Genomic DNA, 15,337 nt, shown 5'->3' on the forward strand with positions numbered 1-15,337 from the left:
ATTGTACTTTTGTCAATTCACAGTATTGGAACGTTATTTGCAGCACGTCTGCCTGCATTGCACACTCAAACTTTTTTAAACTCAGCCATTTATAGTAGCAAACACTCAGTGTACCTAGTTGTATCCTAAACGTGGCTATTGTACTTTTGTCTATTCACAGTATTGGAACGATATTTGCAGCACGTCTGCCTGCATTGCACACTCTAACTTTTTTAAACTCAGCCATTATACTAGCAAACACTCAGTGTACCTAGTGGCATCCTATACGTGGCTATTGGACTTTGCTATAGTCCCACTAGTGCAAAGACATTAGCAGAGCACATCTGCCTGCATTGCACACTACAACTCATTCTAACCAAGCCATTATACTAGCAAACACTCAGTGTACCTAGTGGCATCCTATACGTGGCTATTGGACTTTGCTATAGTCCCACTAGTGCAAAGACATTTGCAGAGCGCGTCTGCCTGCATTGCACACTCCAACTCATTAAAACCAAGCCATTATACTAGCAAACACTCAGTGTACCTAGTGGCATCCTATACGTGGCTATTGGACTTTGCTATAGTCCCACTAGTGCAAAGACATTTGCATAGCGCGTCTGCCTGCATTGCACACTCAAACTCATTTTAACTAAGCCATTATACTAGCAAACACTCAGTGTACCTAGTGGCATCCTATACGTGGCTATTGGACTTTGCTATAGTCCCACTAGTGCAAAGATATTAGCAGAGCACATCTGCCTGCATTGCACACTCCAACTTTTTTAAACTAAGCAATTTTACTAGCAAACACTCAGTGTACCTAGTGGCATCCTAAACGTGGCTATTGGACTTTGCTATAGTCCCACTAGTGCAAAGACATTTGCAGAGCACGTCTGCCTGCATTGCACACTACAACTCATTGTTACTAAGCCATTATACTAGCAAACACTCAGTGTACCTAGTTGTATCCTAAACGTGGCTATTGTACTTTTGTCTATTCACAGTATTGGAACGATATTTGCAGCACGTCTGCCTGCATTGCACACTCTAACTTTTTTAAACTCAGCCATTTATAGTAGCAAACACTCAGTGTACCTAGTTGTATCCTAAACGTGGCTATTGTACTTTTGTCTATTCACAGTATTGGAACGATATTTGCAGCACGTCTGCCTGCATTGCACACTCTAACTTTTTTAAACTCAGCCATTATACTAGCAAACACTCAGTGTACCTAGTTGTATCCTAAACGTGGCTATTGTACTTTTGTCAATTCACAGTATTGGAACGTTATTTGCAGCACGTCTGCCTGCATTGCACACTCAAACTTTTTTAAACTCAGCCATTTATAGTAGCAAACACTCAGTGTACCTAGTTGTATCCTAAACGTGGCTATTGTACTTTTGTCAATTCACAGTATTGGAACGTTATTTGCAGCACGTCTGCCTGCATTGCACACTCAAACTTTTTTAAACTCAGCCATTTATAGTAGCAAACACTCAGTGTACCTAGTTGTATCCTAAACGTGGCTATTGTACTTTTGTCTATTCACAGTATTGGAACGTTATTTGCAGCACGTCTGCCTGCATTGCACACTCTAACTTTTTTAAACTCAGCCATTATACTAGCAAACACTCAGTGTACCTAGTTGTATCCTAAACGTGGCTATTTTACTTTTGTCTATTCACAGTATTGGAACGATATTTGCAGCACGTCTGCCTGCATTGCACACTCTAACTTTTTTAAACTCAGCCATTATACTAGCAAACACTCACTGTACCTAGTTGTATCCTAAACGTGGCTATTGTACTTTTGTCAATTCACAGTATTGGAACGTTATTTGCAGCACGTCTGCCTGCATTGCACACTCAAACTTTTTTAAACTCAGCCATTATACTAGCAAACACTCACTGTACCTAGTTGTATCCTAAACGTGGCTATTGTACTTTTGTCAATTCACAGTATTGGAACGTTATTTGCAGCACGTCTGCCTGCATTGCACACTCAAACTTTTTTAAACTCAGCCATTTATAGTAGCAAACACTCAGTGTACCTAGTTGTATCCTAAACGTGGCTATTGTACTTTTGTCTATTCACAGTATTGGAACGTTATTTGCAGCACGTCTGCCTGCATTGCACACTCTAACTTTTTTAAACTCAGCCATTATACTAGCAAACACTCAGTGTACCTAGTTGTATCCTAAACGTGGCTATTTTACTTTTGTCTATTCACAGTATTGGAACGATATTTGCAGCACGTCTGCCTGCATTGCACACTCTAACTTTTTTAAACTCAGCCATTATACTAGCAAACACTCACTGTACCTAGTTGTATCCTAAACGTGGCTATTGTACTTTTGTCAATTCACAGTATTGGAACGTTATTTGCAGCACGTCTGCCTGCATTGCACACTCAAACTTTTTTAAACTCAGCCATTTATAGTAGCAAACACTCAGTGTACCTAGTTGTATCCTAAACGTGGCTATTGTACTTTTGTCAATTCACAGTATTGGAACGTTATTTGCAGCACGTCTGCCTGCATTGCACACTCAAACTTTTTTAAACTCAGCCATTTATAGTAGCAAACACTCAGTGTACCTAGTTGTATCCTAAACGTGGCTATTGTACTTTTGTCAATTCACAGTATTGGAACGTTATTTGCAGCACGTCTGCCTGCATTGCACACTCAAACTTTTTTAAACTCAGCCATTTATAGTAGCAAACACTCAGTGTACCTAGTTGTATCCTAAACGTGGCTATTGTACTTTTGTCAATTCACAGTATTGGAACGTTATTTGCAGCACGTCTGCCTGCATTGCACACTCAAACTTTTTTAAACTCAGCCATTTATAGTAGCAAACACTCAGTGTACCTAGTTGTATCCTAAACGTGGCTATTGTACTTTTGTCTATTCACAGTATTGGAACGTTATTTGCAGCACGTCTGCCTGCATTGCACACTCAAACTTTTTTAAACTCAGCCATTATACTAGCAAACACTCACTGTACCTAGTTGTATCCTAAACGTGGCTATTGTACTTTTGTCAATTCACAGTATTGGAACGATATTTGCAGGACATCTGCCTGCATTGCACACTCAAACTTTTTTAAACTCAGCCATTATACTAGCAAACACTCACTGTACCTAGTTGTATCCTAAACGTGGCTATTGTACTTTTGTCTATTCACACTACTGCAAATCTATGTGCAGCACCTCTGCATGACAACCTCGTGCTCTGTTTTTAATAAGCTATAATGATAGCACAAAATACTGCCATTTTGTGGCATCATAGAACTGGCTGTTGTATTCCATTAGTGCCCCACTGGTGACAAGCTATTTCTAGCACCTCTACATCACACCCTCATGCACATTTAGCTACGCTAATGTTATAGCAAACTCATGGAATTCATTGCTGCATTTCATAATTCGGAGGGATAGAAAGTCAGGCTTCCTTTAGCTTTTCCTTCTGTTCATAGACAGCATCTCCAAGACAAATTTCCCCTCCACGTCTAAGTGTGGAGAGGCAGCTAGTGCGCATGCGTGTGCCGATGTACCCCAGCTGCAGCATAATTACAGTGTTTCGCCTAGTGAGTATGCTCAGCCTGACTGTGCCATTCCTGACGCTAAGTCTTCATTTCGGGATACAGCGCATGCTCCCACACTAAGTGTGAAAAGCCTCTTTGCACAGGTGCTTGCATTCTGTGCCGGGTCTAAGTCCTGTTTTGTGCCTAGACACCATGCTAAAGCTGATAGTCTTTTTTCAGAGACTGTATTTCATGCTACTGAGCATGCTCAGGCACTTCCTGCATCAGAGACTAGGTCCGGTAATGAACTCTTTGGCCCTGGCCCTGATGTGGGGGTCCCATATAGACCACAGGGCATCAGGTGTCCTCCCAAATGGCTTGCAGAGGCCCACACCTATGACTTGTCACCGCATTATTGATGGTCAGACGATGACTGGTGAGGTGTTTGGGTCATGGCAGCCATGAGGTCATCATTGAAGTTGCGTTTCCAAATAGGACGCTAGTTATGCCACTCATGACGTGTCACTCTGCTTTTGTCTCCAGGAGGTGCATTGTGGTTCACCCTGGTTTGGGGCGGACCCAGGTTATAAAAGGGGCTGGAGCCAACAAGGAGGTGCGCAGTCTTCTATTATGCTCCGAAAGAGCACACCTCCATGTGTTGAACCCATTGCGGCTTTAGGCCAGAGGTAGGCAGGGATAGGGTGGTGGATGCAGGCCACCACCACAGTTGGTAACGCAGAACGGTTAAGACCAGCTCCTGTCCTAACAGTCCTGCTTGTGCAGCCCAGTGGCATTAACAGGCCTGCTGCTGCTGATGCGCCTGCTGTCCACAGGTGTGGCCCCTACGCACACGGTCAGCGTACTCAATGGCCCCTGTGTTGTTAACAGGGAGTTCCTGGGCTGGGTGGGCATGTGGACCCTGTGACGCTAACAGGGCTCACAGTCTCCAGATCCGAATGGCGTCTAACTCGGTTCAGGCTACTATTAGTTTCATAGCCACACAGCTCTGTATCCTCCACCAAACCTTCCAGTTGCCAACCTCTCCTTTTCCATCTGGGAGCACGGTGGACACTGACTGCTGATGGGGATATATACCTTTCTCTTTCTTTTCTTAATAATTTTCGGTAAATAGCGGTAACATAGTATATACCACCTTATCCAAATCTGCCAGTCCCACTGTAACAGATGGTGTTTCTTCAGCAAATGTTACTGTTGCTTAACCACCAAATCCACGGACAAAAACTTTTTTCCCCTTTCCAACACACCTGTTCCCCTTTCCACCAGCATCTGTCCTTTTTCAACTCATTTTGGTATATGACCAAAAGTGCAACTCTGCAGGGACACCGTACTCAACGCCATCTCAGCACAGCAGCCAGCCCTCGGTCCCTCAGATGTGGACAAGTAAAAGACCATTTCCTCCTATCCATGACAAAGCGTTGAGATTGACTCTGTGCAGCACTGGTGTTTAGTGGAAAAGCAGATCTAAGATTGCGTACCACCTTCTGCAGATACTCCTGTATACGTGCGTCCATTTCTATGGCAGGAATTATTTTGCCAAATTTTGTCTTGTACCGGGGATCTAACAGTGTGGCAACCCAGTATTCAGGATTACTTCAAATTCATACAATCCGAGGGTCATGTAGGTAGTGCAGCAAGAAGGCGCTCATGTGTCTTGTGCATCCAGGAGGACCAAGTCCTTGGTGTGTTGGTGGCAGAGAGGTGAGAATCGTGCATCCTTCCTCTGCCCTCTACCCACAACCTCGCACAACCGAAATGTGAGCAAGCTCTCACTCATCTGCTGAGTCTTCCATGCCCATCGCCAGTTCGTCCTCCATTTCTTCATGGGCTCCTGCACTTTCATCAACACTTTTTGCTGATACTATGCGCCCTTGTTAATCCCTCTCCCTCACCATGACTGCCGCATAGGTGCCGCTGACCATCTGGACCTCGTAGATCTTGTTATCCCTTCCGCATATGACTCCTCCTGTACTTCCTCCCCTTCCTCTTGTCCCAACACCTGACTCCGAATAATAATTACAGTGTGCTCCATCATGTAGATGACCAGAATTGTCACGCTGAGAATGACATTGCCAGTGCTAAACATCTTCGTCGACATTTCAAAACTGTGTAGCAGGGTGCATAGGTCCTTGATCTGACACCACTCCAGCAGCGTGATCTGCACCACCTCTGGATCAACTTATCCCAGGCTATATGTCTTACCGTATTTCAGCAGGGCTCTGCGGTGCTGCCACACACGCTGCAACATGTGCAGATTCCAATTCCTGCGTGTCGGAACATCGCATTTCCGGCGTTTAACTGCCAGACCCTAAGACTTCCGGAGTGATGAAAGTTGTTGAGCTGCTGTGTGCGCACGATGGAAGTGAGCACATAGCGAGCGTGCCCGCTGCACAAGGCCATGTAGGCCGTGATGGTGTTTTAAAAATTGCTGGAGAATTCGGATCAACACGTGAGCCATAAAAGGCACGTGTGTCACATTGCCCTGAGGATGGCCCGCAGCCAGGTTTGCATCATTGCCGCACACGGCTGTTAAGTCACCAACGGAGTCCGCTCCGTCAATTTGTACTCCGGTCGCCAGGTGACAACGTGTTCCTTTCATGAATAGTGCTGATGATGGGAGAGTAGTCGATGCCAGCGGCGCAGGTGGACGCAGGTTATGCTCACCCACTGGGCTGCATTACCTTGACAGATGCAGAATCTCTGGCTGAATGTAGCTGGTGGGTATCTCACAGATGAAATACCATCATTCAGCTACAACCAATGGGAAGACACCACACCCTTTTTTATGCCCATCCTGTCTGCAGACCACTGCCAGACATAGCTATGAACCTCTGGTTAATTTTACCCCCAGTTCAGTTTTATGATTTTGTGTGCTTGTTACCTGACTACTTTTCCTGCTTGCTGTTTATGTACCTTGTTGGCCGATACGCATTTCACCTCTGCTTGTTTTCTGATTAAGTCCTGGCCGTCCCATTCTGTTCCTGTTCCTCAATTAATGTTTTGACCCTGCCTGACTACTATTCTCTGTAATAGCGGTGTGACTCACATTTCCCATACATTTCAAAGTAAAACTTTGACCGCCTGATGGCATTGAGCTCTGCTGCCAGCATAGTAAGGAGGTGTGTGGTAGTCCTTGTGCGCAGTTGCAAGGAAGGGTGGCCTGACCACACAGGGTTTGCGCAAAGGTAGAGGACCCACACGAGGTTGAAGAGGCAGAAGCAGTGTATTAACTTCTACATACAGAACAAGGATTGAAACAACTCGTGGGGACGGCAAGACTTGTACAGCAGACCCTTCTCCATCTCTCACCATAGTTTGCCAGTGCCCAGTCAGTGACATGTAATGACCCTGTCTATGCTTACTGGTCCAAGTATCTGTGTTGAAATGCACCCTGTCGCACACAGATTTTCTCAAGGAAGTGGTGATGTTGTGTGCGACATGCCGGTGTAGCGCGGGCATGCTTTTCTTGGAGAAGCAGTGGTGATTGGGCATCTGGTACTGGGGCACAGCGACAGACATAAGGTCTGTAAAATCCTGTGTGTCCACTACGCGTAAAGGCAGCATTTCGGTAGCCAACAGCTTACAGAGGGATAGAGTCAACCACTTAGCTTTGTCATGGGTCGCAGTAAGTGGCCTTTTATTTGACCACATCTGAGGGACAGAGATCTGGCTGCTGTCTGTAGACGGTGTTGAGTAGGGTGTCCCTGGAAAAATGCAGGTTTGTGAGAAAAGTGCAGGCGGAGACATGATGTTGGCTTCATCTTGCCTTCAGATCTGTTCATCTTGTATCATTTTTAAAAAACACAGCAAGCAAGGGTTACTCCAAGCGGAGTCTCCCTTTTTTTCCAAAAATTGGGCCCCACACAGACACCTTATCAGTGGCAGCACTTGTGCCCTAGTTGCAAACAGGATGTTTTGATTTGCATCAAGCACATTCCAAATCCACAAGCATTTACTCTCCCCAGGATGACACAGGGGTAGTAAATTCCTTCTGGATCCATGACTTGTTCATTTTGATGAACGTCAGTCTGTCCACATTGTCACTGGACAGACGCGTGCGCTTATCTGTCAGCACACACCCAGCAGCACTGAAGACACGTTCAGAGACAACGCTGGCAGCTGGACACGACAAAATCTTCGAGGCGTAACTGGAGAGCTCTTGACATTTTTCTAGATTTGAAGCACAAAAGGAGCAAGGCTCCATTTGCAAAGTCATTGCATCGATGTTCATTTGGAGATACTCCTGTATCATCCTCTCCATCCGTTGACTATGTGTCAGACTTGTTGTCTCTGGTGGCCTTGCAAAGGAGGGTCTAAAAAAATTATGAAAAGATTCCATAAAATTGCTGTTACCAGCACCAGATACGGTCCTACTGGTACGGGTAGACTGTTGAAGATGACGAGGCCGTCCCATGTTTGTCAAGTTACAACTGGGAGAATCACTCCCTTCACCTGCACGGTTGTTTGGTGGAAAAGCCGAGCTAAGATCGAGTAACAGCTTCTGCTGATACTCCTGCATACGTGCGTCCCTTTCTATGGGTGGAATTATGTCACAAAATTTGGACTTGTCCCGGGGATCTAATAGTGTGGCAAGCCAGTAGTCATCATCACTTCTAATTTTGACAATACGAGGGTCATGTTGGAGGTAGTGCAACAAGAAGGCACTCATGTGTCTTGCGCAGCCATGCGCACCAAGTCCACGCTGTGTTTGTGGCATAGAGGTGCTAACCGTTCTTTCTTCCTCTGTCATCTCCCCCCAACCTCTTTCAACTGAAATTTGACCAAGGTCCCCCTCATCTGCTGAGTCTTCCATGTCCATGGACAGTTCGTCCTCCATATCTTCATGTCCTCCTGCACCTTCCTCAACATCTCACCTGCTACCATGCGCCCTTGTTGATCCCTGTCCCCCATGGTCCCATGCCTGCCGCGTTGGTGATGATGAACGTCTGGACCTTGGTGATGTTGTTGTGTCTTGCGCATATGAATCCTCCTGTAGTTCCTCCCCTTCCTGTTGTCCCACCCCCTGACTACGAATAGTGTTTAGCGTGTGCTCCAGCATGTAAATGACTGTAATCGTCATGCTGATAATGGCATTGTCAGCGCTAAACATATTCGTCGCCATGTCGAAACTGTGCAGAAGGGTGCATAGGTCCTTGATCTGAGATCACTCCATCAGGGTGATCTGCCCCACTTCTGCATCTCGTTGGCCCAGGCTATACATCATGACGTATTGCACCAGGGCTCGCCGGTGCTGCCACAGTCGCTGTAACATGTGGAGAGTTGAATTCCAGCGTGTCGCCACATCGCATTTCAGGCGATGAACCGGCAGGCCGAAAGACTTCTGGAGCGATGCAAGTCGCTCAGGTGCGGCGGTTGAACGGCGGAAGTGAGCACTGCAGACAGTTTCCGTGCCCTGGTCAGAAGGCCATCTAGGCCGGGATAGTGTGTTAAAAATTGCTGGACAACAAGGTTAAACACGTGAGCCATACAAGGCACGTGTGTCACCTTGCCCAGGCGAAGGGCCGCACCCAGGTTTGCAGCATTGTCGCACACGGCCTTACCAGGCTGCAGGTTGAGTGGAGACAACCATTTATCAAAATCAGTCTCCAGAGCTGCCCACAACTCAGTCGCTGTGTGACTCCTATTTCAAAGACATGTCAAGCTAAAGACCGCCTGATGCCGTTGCGCTCTGCTACCAGCATAGTAATGAGGGGTGCGTGATTCCTTCTGCGCAGTGAGAACGCTGGTGGCCTGACCAGGCAGGCTTGGGGCGGAGGTGGAGGACCCAGATGAGGTGGAGGATGCAGAAGCAGTGGCGGAACTTGGACAGACAGAGGATTGACACACAAGTCGTGGGGACGGCAAGACTTGTGCAGCAGACCCTTCACCATCTATCACCATAGTTACCCAGTGGCCAGTCAGCGACATGTAACGTCCCTGTCCATGCTTACTGGTCCAAGTATCGGTGGTGAAATGCACCCGTTCACACACAGAGTTTCTCAAGGAAGCGGTGATGTTGTGTGCGACATGCTGGTGTAGCGCGGGCACACCTTTCTTAGAGAAGTAGTGGCGACTAGGCATCTGGTACTGGGGCACAGCGACAGACATAAGGTCTCTAAAATCCTGTGTGTCCACTAGGCGGAAAGGCAGCATTTCTGTAGTCAACAGCTTACAGAGGGATAGAGTCAACCTCTTCGCTTTGTCATGGGTCGCAGGAAGTGGCCTTTTATTTGACCACATCTGAGGGACAGAGATCTGGCTGCTGTGTGTAGACGGTGTTGAGTCGGGTGTCCCTGGAAAAATGCAGCTTTGTGAGGAAAGTGCAGGCGGAGACATGATGTTGCCTTCATCCAAAGTTGGTGCTATCGATGTCTGAGAGAGCTGTACACACTCACTTGTTTCCCCTTCCAAACCAACTGACGACCTACCAAGCAAACTGCCTGTTGCGGTTACAGTGGTGGAAGTTGTGGGTGGAAAAACAGGTGTGACAGCTGTCCCCACAGTCCTAGAAGATGACGAGCGCGCGGATGCACTGGAAGGGGCAGGCGGTGGATGGTTCGCTCCGCTAGGCCGCATTGCAGCACGGTGAGCTTCCCATCGGGCCATATGATATTTATTCATGTGACGATTCATGGAAGAAGTTGTCAAACTGCTGAGGTTTTGACCTCTACTAAGAGAACCATGACAAATTTTACAGATCACATAATTTGGGCGATCTTTTTCTATGTCAAAAAAGGACCTGGCTAGGCAAGGCTTAGAGGCCATGCGACCTGTTGATCCACCCCGAATAATGCTCAGAGGCAGAGTGGTGGCTGAGGATGCAGTTGTAGACGTGCTACCAGTGCTCCGACTGTGTCCAGGAAGGCGCCAGGTTACTTCGACGTCGGTTGCATCCTCCTCCACCGCCTCTGTTGACCTCCTCGAGTGTCTGACTGTGGGTTGACAGTAGGTGTGATCTAGAACTTAATCATCAATTGTTGTGTTTGCACTCCCCTACCCCTCAGACCGAGTTTCTTCTTGCCCTGACCGAATATTTAAGTTGTCATCCCAATCGGGTATCTGCGTCTCATCTTCATCAGTATGTTCCTCATTGCCTATAACCACAGTTGTTGGAAAGGCAGCATTTTGGTAGCCAACAGTTTGCATATGATGAAAGTCAACCTCCAAGCCATTTCATGCCCTTCTAAAAGCATGTAAAACACAGCGAGGGGACTCCAACCACAGTCTCCCTCGTTGCCACTAACTGGGCCACACACACCCCACTTGACTGGCATCGGTTGAGCCCCCTTTTGAAAAAGAAAAAGATGCTTTGCATGAAGCACTCTCAAAAATACGCGTGCCTTTCCCGTCCCCTGGCTGACCCAGGGGAAGAAAAGTCCTCTGAGAGCCATGACTTGTTCATCTTGGTTCTTTTAGAGACACAGCGAGGGGACTCCAACCACAGTCTCCCTCGTTGCCACTAACTGGGCCACACACACCCCACTTGACTGGCATCGGTTGACCCCCCCTTTTGACAAAGAAAAAGATGCTTTGCATGAAGCACTCTCAAAAATACGCGTGCCTTTCCCGTCCCCTGGCTGACCCAGGGGAAGAAAAGTCCTCTGAGAGCCATGACTTGTTCATCTTGGTTCTTTTAGAGACACAGCGAGGGGACTCCAACCACAGTCTCCCTCGTTGCCACTAACTGGGCCACACACACCCCACTTGACTGGCATCGGTTGAGCCCCCTTTTGAAAAAGAAAAAGATGCTTTGCATGAAGCACTCTCAAAAATACGCGTGCCTTTCCCGTCCCCTGGCTGACCCAGGGGAAGAAAAGTCCTCTGAGAGCCATGACTTGTTCATCTTGGTTCTTTTAGAGACACAGCGAGGGGACTCCAACCACAGTCTCCCTCGTTGCCACTAACTGGGCCACACACACCCCACTTGACTGGCATCGGTTGACCCCCCCTTTTGACAAAGAAAAAGATGCTTTGCATGAAGCACTCTCAAAAATACGCGTGCCTTTCCCGTCCCCTGGCTGACCCAGGGGAAGAAAAGTCCTCTGAGAGCCATGACTTGTTCATCTTGGTTCTTTTAGAGACACAGCGAGGGGACTCCAACCACAGTCTCCCTCGTTGCCACTAACTGGGCCACACACACCCCACTTGACTGGCATCGGTTGAGCCCCCTTTTGAAAAAGAAAAAGATGCTTTGCATGAAGCACTCTCAAAAATACGCGTGCCTTTCCCGTCCCCTGGCTGACCCAGGGGAAGAAAAGTCCTCTGAGAGCCATGACTTGTTCATCTTGGTTCTTTTAGAGACACAGCGAGGGGACTCCAACCACAGTCTCCCTCGTTGCCACTAACTGGGCCACACACACCCCACTTGACTGGCATCGGTTGACCCCCCCTTTTGACAAAGAAAAAGATGCTTTGCATGAAGCACTCTCAAAAATACGCGTGCCTTTCCCGTCCCCTGGCTGACCCAGGGGAAGAAAAGTCCTCTGAGAGCCATGACTTGTTCATCTTGGTTCTTTTAGAGACACAGCGAGGGGACTCCAACCACAGTCTCCCTCGTTGCCACTAACTGGGCCACACACACCCCACTTGACTGGCATCGGTTGACCCCCCCTTTTGACAAAGAAAAAGATGCTTTGCATGAAGCACTCTCAAAAATACGCGTGCCTTTCCCGTCCCCTGGCTGACCCAGGGGAAGAAAAGTCCTCTGAGAGCCATGACTTGTTCATCTTGGTTCTTTTAGAGACACAGCGAGGGGACTCCAACCACAGTCTCCCTCGTTGCCACTAACTGGGCCACACACACCCCACTTGACTGGCATCGGTTGAGCCCCCTTTTGAAAAAGAAAAAGATGCTTTGCATGAAGCACTCTCAAAAATACGCGTGCCTTTCCCGTCCCCTGGCTGACCCAGGGGAAGAAAAGTCCTCTGAGAGCCATGACTTGTTCATCTTGGTTCTTTTAGAGACACAGCGAGGGGACTCCAACCACAGTCTCCCTCGTTGCCACTAACTGGGCCACACACACCCCACTTGACTGGCATCGGTTGACCCCCCCTTTTGACAAAGAAAAAGATGCTTTGCATGAAGCACTCTCAAAAATACGCGTGCCTTTCCCGTCCCCTGGCTGACCCAGGGGAAGAAAAGTCCTCTGAGAGCCATGACTTGTTCATCTTGGTTCTTTTAGAGACACAGCGAGGGGACTCCAACCACAGTCTCCCTCGTTGCCACTAACTGGGCCACACACACCCCACTTGACTGGCATCGGTTGACCCCCCCTTTTGACAAAGAAAAAGATGCTTTTCATGAAGCACTCTCAAAAATACGCGTGCCTTTCCCGTCCCCTGGCTGACCCAGGGGAAGAAAAGTCCTCTGAGAGCCATGACTTGTTCATCTTGGTTCTTTTAGAGACACAGCGAGGGGACTCCAACCACAGTCTCCCTCGTTGCCACTAACTGGGCCACACACACCCCACTTGACTGGCATCGGTTGACCCCCCCTTTTGACAAAGAAAAAGATGCTTTGCATGAAGCACTCTCAAAAATACGCGTGCCTTTCCCGTCCCCTGGCTGACCCAGGGGAAGAAAAGTCCTCTGAGAGCCATGACTTGTTCATCTTGGTTCTTTTAGAGACACAGCGAGGGGACTCCAACCACAGTCTCCCTCGTTGCCACTAACTGGGCCACACACACCCCACTTGACTGGCATCGGTTGAGCCCCCTTTTGAAAAAGAAAAAGATGCTTTGCATGAAGCACTCTCAAAAATACGCGTGCCTTTCCCGTCCCCTGGCTGACCCAGGGGAAGAAAAGTCCTCTGAGAGCCATGACTTGTTCATCTTGGTTCTTTTAGAGACACAGCGAGGGGACTCCAACCACAGTCTCCCTCGTTGCCACTAACTGGGCCACACACACCCCACTTGACTGGCATCGGTTGAGCCCCCCTTTTGACAAAGAAAAAGATGCTTTGCATGAAGCACTCTCAAAAATACGCGTGCCTTTCCCGTCCCCTGGCTGACCCAGGGGAAGAAAAGTCCTCTGAGAGCCATGACTTGTTCATCTTGGTTCTTTTAGAGACACAGCGAGGGGACTCCAACCACAGTCTCCCTCGTTGCCACTAACTGGGCCACACACACCCCACTTGACTGGCATCGGTTGACCCCCCCTTTTGACAAAGAAAAAGATGCTTTTCATGAAGCACTCTCAAAAATACGCGTGCCTTTCCCGTCCCCTGGCTGACCCAGGGGAAGAAAAGTCCTCTGAGAGCCATGACTTGTTCATCTTGGTTCTTTTAGAGACACAGCGAGGGGACTCCAACCACAGTCTCCCTCGTTGCCACTAACTGGGCCACACACACCCCACTTGACTGGCATCGGTTGAGCCCCCTTTTGAAAAAGAAAAAGATGCTTTGCATGAAGCACTCTCAAAAATACGCGTGCCTTTCCCGTCCCCTGGCTGACCCAGGGGAAGAAAAGTCCTCTGAGAGCCATGACTTGTTCATCTTGGTTCTTTTAGAGACACAGCGAGGGGACTCCAACCACAGTCTCCCTCGTTGCCACTAACTGGGCCACACACACCCCACTTGACTGGCATCGGTTGACCCCCCCTTTTGACAAAGAAAAAGATGCTTTGCATGAAGCACTCTCAAAAATACGCGTGCCTTTCCCGTCCCCTGGCTGACCCAGGGGAAGAAAAGTCCTCTGAGAGCCATGACTTGTTCATCTTGGTTCTTTTAGAGACACAGCGAGGGGACTCCAACCACAGTCTCCCTCGTTGCCACTAACTGGGCCACACACACCCCACTTGACTGGCATCGGTTGACCCCCCCTTTTGACAAAGAAAAAGATGCTTTGCATGAAGCACTCTCAAAAATACGCGTGCCTTTCCCGTCCCCTGGCTGACCCAGGGGAAGAAAAGTCCTCTGAGAGCCATGACTTGTTCATCTTGGTTCTTTTAGAGACACAGCGAGGGGACTCCAACCACAGTCTCCCTCGTTGCCACTAACTGGGCCACACACACCCCACTTGACTGGCATCGGTTGAGCCCCCTTTTGAAAAAGAAAAAGATGCTTTGCATGAAGCACTCTCAAAAATACGCGTGCCTTTCCCGTCCCCTGGCTGACCCAGGGGAAGAAAAGTCCTCTGAGAGCCATGACTTGTTCATCTTGGTTCTTTTAGAGACACAGCGAGGGGACTCCAACCACAGTCTCCCTCGTTGCCACTAACTGGGCCACACACACCCCACTTGACTGGCATCGGTTGAGCCCCCCTTTTGACAAAGAAAAAGATGCTTTGCATGAAGCACTCTCAAAAATACGCGTGCCTTTCGCCTCCCCTGGCTGACCCAGGGGAAGAAAAGTCCTCTGAGAGCCAGGTCCACATTGTCAGTGGACAGACACGTGTGCTTATCTGCCAGCAGACCCCCAGCAGCACTGAAGACAGGTTCCGAGAGAACGCTGGCTGCAGGACACGACAAGATCCTCAAGGCGTACGTGGCGAGCTCAGGCAATTTATCCAGATTGGAAGCCTAAAATGAGCAGGGCTCAAGTTGCACAATAATGGAATCGATGTTTCTTTGCATATACTCATATATCTGTGTGTCTCCCTCTTTTTCCTTGTCCAGCTGTTTTGTTTTCACATGAGTATATGTCCTTGTCACTTTCCCATGTGTTTGTGTTATGTTGTGAGTTGTTTGTCACCTTTTGGACACCTTTCAGGGTGTTTTCTAGGTGTTTTACTGTGTTTGTGATTGCCTGCCATTGTTTCCTATGGGCTCGAGTTCGGTTCGTCGAACGTTCGACGAGCCGAACTCGAGCCAGACCCCCC

The sequence above is a fragment of the Anomaloglossus baeobatrachus genome, chromosome 6, assembly GCF_048569485.1.
Source record: "Anomaloglossus baeobatrachus isolate aAnoBae1 chromosome 6, aAnoBae1.hap1, whole genome shotgun sequence".
Taxonomy (NCBI): Eukaryota; Metazoa; Chordata; class Amphibia; order Anura; family Aromobatidae; genus Anomaloglossus; species Anomaloglossus baeobatrachus.